This window comes from Rhinolophus hipposideros (assembly GCF_964194185.1).
Source record: "Rhinolophus hipposideros genome assembly, chromosome: 23".
In the NCBI taxonomy this organism is placed as follows: Eukaryota; Metazoa; Chordata; class Mammalia; order Chiroptera; family Rhinolophidae; genus Rhinolophus; species Rhinolophus hipposideros.
In genome coordinates this window covers 6,692,945-6,698,479 of record NC_138069.1, presented here as the reverse complement: position 1 = coordinate 6,698,479, position 5,535 = coordinate 6,692,945, and the positions used below count along the sequence as shown (strand labels likewise).

The 5,535-nt window shown below is 56.7% G+C and overlaps 1 protein-coding gene across 1 annotated transcript in view; it reads left to right on the top strand.

Annotated features, from left to right (window-relative positions):
* Positions 1 to 1,065: 1,065 nt before the first annotated feature.
* CDHR2 (cadherin related family member 2) overlaps positions 1,066 to 5,535 on the top strand; it is a 26,842-nt gene continuing 22,372 nt past the window's right edge. Inside the window, exon 1 of the mRNA XM_081035114.1 lies at positions 1,066 to 1,146. The gene's annotated coding sequence lies outside the window, so the exon portion shown is untranslated. The remainder of the gene's footprint in view (positions 1,147 to 5,535) is intronic.

Genomic DNA, 5,535 nt, shown 5'->3' with positions numbered 1-5,535 from the left:
GTGTAATGTCCTCAAGGTTTATCCATGTTGTCGCCTGTGTCAGAATCTCCTTTTTAAAGGCTGAATCATATTCCATTGTGTGTATAGGCCACCTTTTGTTTATCTGTTTATCTGTTGATGGACACGTGGGCGGCTTCCACATTTTAGCTGTTGTGAATAATGCTTCTGTGAACATGAATGTACACGCATGTATGTTTTGATGATCTATTTTGAATTTGGGGGTTTGGAGAACAAATATCCCTGTTAAGGTGCCTGGCATATAGTAGCTACCTGCTACATACCTACTGACTGTGAGTCGGGTGTGGCCCCTGCCCAGCGGGGAGGCCACTCCGGGTTATGGCGACACTTGTGCCCTGAGGAAGCTGTGGGTTCAGGGCCCTGAGAGCTCTGGCGGGGGTCATGGGGTGCATGCTGCATGCCAGGCCACATGCCAGGAACGGTATCTCCGTTATCTGGTTTTATCCTCACAAGAATCTTGTGAAGTAATATTATTTTCTCCAAGTTTTGAATGCGGATGTCCGATATGTATGGGGAGAGGTGGATGAAGCCCCCCCAGGAGGGTTGACACCCTCTGGGGGCCTCGGCAGAGGGGGTGACAGCAACAATAACCACGCTCAAAGCTGTCCTCACTCCTGTGTGAAAACCTCAAGCTTGATGGTTACACTATTTTATTAGTTCCCTCTCCTGACCGCACCCTGTCTCATCTCCTCTGCAGGTCACCTGCTGTGGAGGCCCCTTGTAGCGGGGAGAGGACCAAGGGCCCGGAAGTGGCCCTAGATGTCGACTGTCACCCTCCCTGCCTCCTGCCTGCCCCAGGGCTGGGCCTGGCTCCCAGGTGCTCTGGGCTCAGGCTCTGCTGGGCCCTCTCCCCTGTGGCCTGGGTCTCCATCCTGGGAGCACCGGGCCTGCCAGTGCTGTCCTGCCCTCCGGCCTCCTCCCTCGCTGTGGTCAGGGCCTCCCCGCCCGCCCGCCCGAGGAGTCGAGTCAGCCCCATTCGGGGGTGCGGTCTCTGGCAGAGTTAATGATTGCTCAGGGGAGGCGGAGATGGTGCCAAAGTCTGCGGGCTGTATGCTGTAAGCCCCAGACGTGCCCACCTGTGCCTGCAGGTGTCCATCCGCCGCCTCCGCGGCCCCTTCCGGTGCACAGGTAGGGACCGCACAGCTCCGCTGCAGCGGCGCGTGGAGTCTCCTGCCAGGGGTAGGGACCAAGTGGGATGGTTGGAGACAAGGCGAGTTTTGGGGGTCCCACCCCAGCTGGTTGGGAGCGCTGGCCTCAGGGAGTGCGCACAGGCGCTGAGTTGGGCAGCCCTGGAGTGAGTCCCAGCCTGGCTGCCAGGCCTCAGTGTCCTGTACAGGGTGGGGCCAGGAATACCTCTTCCCAGGGTTCTGACAGCTCCTTCCTCCGCTTCGAAGGCCTTGGGTCGTTTAGACCCACTGAGGAGTTTTCACAGGATGGAAGGGAGGCGGTTGCCCCAGGGGAATGAGTTAACCTGCCTGGGCCCCTTTCACAGGAAGCTCCAGGGGCCGAAGTCACAGGTGGCTGAACTGGGGGACCCAGAGTTGGAGGAGAAAGAGCTGGGCTCTAACCCTGACTGCTTTGGTTCAGATCCCAGCTCCACCCCGACGGTGGGTGGGCTCTGTAACTCTTCTGGGCCTTGGTTTCCTCACCTGTAGAACAGGGATGGTGATAGTGCAGGAAGGAAGCTGGAGAGGACCTTGAATGACTAACTCCAGTGCCAGCTCAGCCAGCACCAGGAAGGGTCCGGCTGGGACTAATGGCTTGATGGTCCCCACCTCTGACTCATTCCCAGGTCCTGACACATGTCATTGCCCCGGTGTACCAGGTGGAGATTCAGCTGAGAGCCAGGGCCAGGCCCAGGCTTCTCCCTGGAGGCCGGGACTGCTGGGTTGGGCAGCAGGCACAAAGCAGGGGCTCAGGGATCATTGGGATCTGACTGATGGAAACAGGCTGGGACCAGTGGGTGAGGCCTCTGTGGTTCTTATTCGCACCCCAAGTCTCAGCAGGGAAACTGAGATCCAGAGAGGGTAAGGGCTTGCCTGGAGTGGCACAGTAAGTGAAATGCTGGAATCTGAACCCAGAACCATTTGATTCCATATGTATCTGTCTGCTGGCAAAGCAGCCTGGGTGATGGGCTCTAGAAAAGGCTCCCAGCAGGGAGCTCGGTGGCCTTGGGGTCCACATTCTTGAACCAGGGCACCCTGGCTGAGCTGGTGTGTGCATTTGGGCACAGGTACGGCCCCTATGGAGTCAAGTGGAGCCCAGACCAAGGCTTGCCCAGGGACTCATGGTTTTGGAGTTAGTTTGGGTGTAACCCTTGCCCTTACTCTGGGCATCCCTCTCTGAGCTTCTCTGAGCCTCAGTTTCCTCACCTGGACCCTGGAATGACCATTCCTACAGCTGGGGAACAACTGTGGGAAAGTGGAAGTTAAAGTATGTGGTGAGCTGGAGGTGCTGGAGCGGCGGTGGCCGAGCCTGCCTGCTGGGGGCCTGTGGGTGAGGAGGGTCACCTCCCTCTCTGGTTCCCTGGGTGCCTGGGCAGGTCTGGGGTCCCCACTCCCTGAGCCTCCCAATTCTAGAAAGTCTTGGAGCCATGGGCTGTTGAGAGCTGTGGCTGACACCTCCTCCCATGGAGGCTGAATCTTCACGGGCCGGGGTGGGTGTGCCAGTCCAAGCTGCGTGTCTTATGCGATGGAATCTAGAAGCCACCCTAATTTACCTTTGTGTTCTTTCTTACTCTTCCCTCAGCACTTTTTGAGAGTAGGGAAAGAGGGGGTGGGGAGGAAACTAATTTCTAGGATGTAGATAGTCCCATTTTTTAGAAGGCAAACTGAGAGGCAGAGAGGAGTTAAAAAGAGCCCCTGGGTATGGCTGTGCAGTGACTGGGGGCTGGAGTAAGACTGTGCCTCCTCCACTCTCGTGCCTGGTTGCCCAGCACAGCGAGGCCTGACGAATGGACAGCCTGGGCACTGTCAAACGCAACTCCATTTACTTCCATTTGTACCTGCTCTGTCTCCTGTCCCTGCTGGGGTCCAAGGAGCTTAGGGGACCAGAGGAGGGGTCACCAATGCCTGAACATGGCTCCACACCTGACCTGGCCTTAGAGGGTAGAAAGAATTTACATATTCTATAAGGCCAGGGAAGGCATCCTGGTCAAAGGGGACGCATATGCAAATGCCTGGACAAAAGACAACTTAGGGTGTGAACTGAGAAGAGGAGCATTCATGCCACCGGCCAGAACAGCTTGTGTGGGGGGAGAGAGCCAGGATCTGTGAGGACCTAGCCTGCCGGGCCAAGGGGCAGCAAGCATGTCTGGCAGCCAGTGGGAGCCATGGTTGAGATTTGAGCTTGGAGGTGGCTGCCACCCAGTGAGGTGGGGCAGGTTCTTCCCTTGCCTTCCCCAGCTCTCACAGGCTGTACAGTTTTCTCAGAGACTGAATCCAGAGGATGACACCATGCACTGTAGGACTTTGGCCTTATTATGATCAAATGAGTATGTGCCTGTAAAAGTTTCTGTGAGAAGGAGATGTGGAAACCCCGGGCCGACCCAGGCAGTGCAGGAAGGACAGGCAGGACCACAGCAAGAAAAAGCGTGGCACTGGTAGTCAGAGGGGTGGCATCTCAGCTCCGCCCCGACTGGCTGGGGGGCTTTGAGCAGGAGCATTAGTTTCCCTGGGACTCAGGCATAAGGGGGAGTTGACCACCGTCTCTTCCTTCCAGGGGCATGGTGAGGACCAGGTGCAGGGAAAGTCTGTGTGCGCCCTATGCAAATGTCAGGGTCGTCATGCTGCTCTGAGTAAAGCTTCTGGAGGCCCCGTGAGAATGGGAGGGGGGCAGCGGGAAGGAACTTTAATGAGCGGTGTGTAGCTGTGTGTAGGAAGGTGGCCTGGCCTCAGGCAGTGGAAAGAATTTACACATTCTATAAGGCAAGGGACTGGCATCCTGAACGAAGGGACACATATGTAGGGACGGTTGGGAGCCTGCGGGGAGGGAGGGGAGGGCTCTGCAAGCCTGAGAGGAAATCTGATTGACAAGAAAGGGCAAATCAGAAGACTAGAAAGAGAAAGCACAGATTTCCTGCTTTGGGTCCCGAACCCGTCACTGACTGGGCCACATCCCTTCCCCTCTGGGACCACAGTGTGCTGAGGACCAAATGGTAATGGGACAAAGTGCCAGACACAGCATGCGGCTGGGCCAGCTCCCTTCCCCTTGGGGCTGGACCTGGGGATGGGGAGTCTCCTTCCTGTCCTCCCAACTGCACTGAGGCGAACTTTGTCATGGTGAGGAACCCATGGTGTGTCCCTGCGGCAGCACACTGTATGACTAACTGTCCTGTGGCTGCTGAGTCACCTCTGAAGGAAGGGACACGAGGGAACAAAAGAGGTGAGGGCGTCAGATCCAAGATCACACTACGAGGAGATGCCAGGACTAGCAGTGTCCAGCCAGTGTTACAATGCCCTGGGGTCTGCCCACGGCGGACGCCAGCAGCCCAGCACCACCACCACTGCTCAACTCCATTGCATCTCCACCCTCATCGTAACATGCGTCACCAGCGTGTCCATCCCTGCCTCGTCATCGCCACTATCCGTCACGGCTTCCATCCCCACTGCCATCCCGACCACCCCAACCACCCTGCGGTCCCGGTTCCCAGCCCCGCGACCAGCTCCAGGACAGCTCTCACTACACTTTGACCACGATGCCGTCACACCAGCGCCGCCATTGCGTCCTCTCCGTCTCACTGAGGACTGTGGCTCAGCACATGCGATTCCGAGGACCGAGGACTTAGTAATTCCTCCCAATCAGCATTTTCCAACCTGGCTGAGTGTAGCCTGGCTGTCCAGCATGTGGGTCGTCCCCAGCTATCATCTCTGGGGACTTTGGCAAGCCAGCAGTTTTCACAGCCATTTCCCAAGGGGCAGTGGTTAGTCACACTGCAGGTAGTGACCAGAAGACAGTCTGTGGCTCCATCCACACACAGCGCACCCTGTCCCTGACCTCCGCATTCAGTCTCAGGGCACCGGCAGGCTGATGGGCACAGGGGAAAGACGGGAGCAGTTTCCATGGTGACTGCACTGGCCGTAGGAGTCCTAAGGTGAAGATGAGCCCACAAGATGCAGAAGGAAGGGATTTGCATTTGCTGAGCACCTACTGTGTGCTGGGAGCTGAGCTGGCACGTTCCGTTCTCATTCATACCCCCCCACCCCAATCATTTATTAGTTATCCTTCACATCCTACAGGTGAGGAAACAGGTCAGAGAAGGGCAGTCAAGGCCCAGTGAGGCTTTGCTGCTTCTCAGCTCTGTGGACACGAACCTTCAAACGGGGAAGATAGTGCAGTGGTTGAGGGAATGAATCCTGGCCCAAAATACCTGTGTTCAGAGCATGATCTTGTCATCGATTCTCTGTGTGGCCTCAGCAAGCCGCTTACTCTCTTAGCCTTGGTTCCTTAGCAGCCACCTCAAAGTTATAGGTATAACAAGATTATGTGTCACGTGTGCTTGAATCAGTGACTGCTACA